Here is a 3,639-nt window from a genome sequence, read left to right on the forward strand (position 1 = left end):
GATTCCAACTCATAGCTACCCTGTATAGGGTTTCTGAGGAGCAGCTGGTGGATTTGAACTGCTGATCTTATGGTTTGCAGTCCAGTGCTGATCCTACAGCACCACACCAGGAACTATCCCATATAGATAGTTCTTAAAAGAGCATAATGTTCAAGACAGGTAGTTATTACTAATTAAGACAGAATACTAATTTTGTTTCAAGGAGATTGGAGATGTTTTTGTTTAAGATTTAAGTCCCATAGACTTACATCTTTTTAAGTGCTTTAAATGGTTATCTAAACTTACAGTCATCATCCCACCACGATCACACAGCTGTGTCATTCAAACCACACAATGTATAACAAGGGTGGGTAGATGAGAGGCAGGCTTGAGTTTATTTTGCTAAATATTGTGTTTTTGTTTTTCTCAAATCCTTTTTTTTTTTTTTTAAAGAACTGAATTATTTTTTGAAGGGGGAGATGCTAGAAGCTAGAATAAGTAATTAGAATTTTTTTTTTTTTTTTGGTCTGTCAAATTGTTACTAAGCAGGCTGTTCCCTTGGCAACAGAAGCAACCATAAAAGAGTAGTGGGAGCTGTCAAGAACATCCTTGACAGCAAAAATGCTGAAATCCACTGAAAACAGAGGTCTGGTTGACATTTGGACTATTTGCAACTCAGTAATAACCAAAGAATAGTGCTCTCAATTGTTTTGCTTGCTTTTCCTTTTTTCAGTTTACAGCTTAGCAAACATTATTTAATTTGATCCTTAAACACTGTATTATAGGCAGTAATGGCATTATTATTATCATTCTAAAAGTATAAGTATGGTGAGGAGTTAAGAAAAACATGGGCATCTTCCACCTCCATCTCTTTTTTACTTCCTTTTTGAACAAAGAATTGTAACAACTGAAGAAATTATGCCAAATTTGAAGATGAAGGGCAAAGCACTTCCCAAAAAGAAAAAACAACACATAAATATGAAACATAAATGTAAACTGCTTTCAACAAAACTAGAAGATACCTGTGACCGCAACCACAATATACTGGAAATAACTGGCAAATGCAGTAATGGTCAAGCAGGAAGGTGCTGGGAGAGAATGCTCAGAAATCCCATCTAGGTAAAGTCAGTACATCACAAAGCTCCAAAATTGATGACATAATCTGAAGGACAAAATGAGATGCTGGTCTGCAACAGTAACAATGGGGGTGAGTGCCAGTAACTCGAAGGTTTCCTACATACTACCTGGTGGCACAAGGGAGGAAGAGAGGTAGAGTCAAAGGAAGAAACACAGAGATGCCATGTTCACAAGAAGCCATCTGTAGTAGATGGGATTGTGGAGAGCAAAGAAATGCCAAATGGTGCTTAGTCTTGCAACTGCTAATCTTGCTTGTCCAGAGCTTATAAAAGTGTCAAAGAGCTCTCTCCAATTCACAATTCTGTGTCATAAGAATTTTCACTGTAACCTAACCAACCATGTTAATCTATTTCAAATATATGCGTCAGAAAGAAACACATCTCAAGTGTGGTGCTGTAGGATAAGCACTGGACTGCTACCTGTATGGATGGCAGTTCAAACCCACCAGCCACTCCTCAGAAGCCTTATACTGGGTCACTATAAGTTGGAACTGATTCAATGGTACTTAACAATATTTTAGAATGAACCTACACATCATTCATATAAAAACACTCCAAGAAGAGGAGGAAAGGAATAGGAGACACCATTGTTGTTTTTGTTGTTAAGTGTCAACGAGTAGATTCCACCTACTAGTGACCCTGTATAGAGTTTCAGAGGCTGTAGATCTTTGCGGAAGCAGAAAGCTTGAGTTTCAAAATGTGGTTTTTAGTCCAACACTTATCCTACAGAGCCACCATGCAGATAAAATCACTCAACAGAAAAAAATGAGGTATGTGACCAAATATACTGCAATAACTCTAAGAACTGTGTAAGGCAAAAGTTCATACATAGAATAAGGTGATGAAGGAACTATAAAACTATGAATACAAACCTAAAAAGAAAAATCGTATTGCATACTGGTATGGGACTAGATAATGTTTCTGTTAAGTGTCTACGAGTTGATGCATAGTGATCCTGTATAGGGTTTCCTGTTGTTATTATTGTTAAGTACTGGCCAATTGGTTCCAACTCACAGCAACCATGTGTAGGGTTTCCAAGGAGTGGCTGGTGGGTTTGAAACAACAACCTTGAGGTTAATAGTCCAGTGTTTATCCTACAGTGCCACACTAGAACTCCATAGGATTTCCTAGTCTTTTAAAATTTTTGCAGGAGTAGAAAAACTCTTTCTCTCACAGAGCAACTGGTGGACTTGAAACACTGACTTGTGGTTTCAAGTCCAGTTCTTATCTACAGAGCTCCTGTACTCCCATGGGTCTAGATAACTACAGACATGTAACAAAGATTGTGAGGATGGCGCATGACCAGGCAATATTTCTATTGTGCATAGGGTTACTATGACTCAGAACCAACTCGACGGTGCCTAACAACAAAACTCAGAAATAGGAAAAATATCTAGAATAAGTTGACTTAAATAGATACTTTTACTTGAGCTAATGGGTTATAATAATATATTTCTGGGGCAAAAACCTATAAACTTTGTGCCAACTTGACTGCGCCAGGATTACCAGTGGTTTTGCAGTAGAGATGTGGTAATGGTCATGGTGTGACCTAATACAGTGTAGTTAACTCTATGATGATTGGCTATGAACAGGCATAGTTAACTCTATGATGATTAGCTATAAGCAGCCAGTCAATTGAAAGGATGTTTCCTTGGGAATGTGGCCTGTTCCCAACATAATGGACATTCAAGCAAAGCTTGCTTGCTTTCTTCTGGATCTGGATCTTTATCTGCATTGTCCTTCAAACTCCAGTTCTTTGGACTTGAGTCAGTGGCCTGCTCTATTGTTTTCCTGCCTGTCTGCCTGACAGACCTGCCTACTAATATTGGTTCATCTGATCTTGACTTGGGACTCCTCTCTGCCTTTCTGCCTGCCTATCTTCCTGCAAGACCATCCAGCTGATCTTGGTTCATTTGACTTGGACTTGGGACTCCCCAACTTCCACAACTGTGCGCTATTTCCTTGATATAAGCTTCATATTGTTGTTGTTGTTAGGTGCCATCGAGTTGGTACCGACTCATAGCAACCCTATGCACAGTAGAATGAGACACTGCCCAATCCAGGGCCAACCTCACTATTGTTGCCACGATTGAGTCCATTGATGCTGCCATTTTGCCAATCCATCTCGCTGGGGGGTCTGCCTCTTTGTCTCTGACACTCCACCGTACCAAATATGATATCCTTCCCCAGCGACTCGTCCCTCCTGACAATATGTCTGAAGTATGAGAGACGAAGTTTGCCCATCCTGGCCTCCAAGGAGCACTCTGGCTACACTTCTTCCAACATGGATGTTTGTTCTTTTGGCAACCCATGGCAAACACCATAATTCAAAGGCGTCAATTCTTCTATGGTCTTCCTTATTCACTGCCCAGCTTTCCCATGCATATGAGATTATTGAAAATACCATGGCTTTGGTCAGGCGCACCTTAGTCCTCAAGATGACATCTTTGCTCTTCAACACTTTAAAAAGGTCGTGTGTAGCAGATTTGCCTAATACAATACGTCATTTGATTTCTTGACTGCT

The sequence above is a fragment of the Chrysochloris asiatica genome, unplaced genomic scaffold (assembly GCF_000296735.1).
Source record: "Chrysochloris asiatica unplaced genomic scaffold, ChrAsi1.0 scaffold00193, whole genome shotgun sequence".
In the NCBI taxonomy this organism is placed as follows: Eukaryota; Metazoa; Chordata; class Mammalia; order Afrosoricida; family Chrysochloridae; genus Chrysochloris; species Chrysochloris asiatica.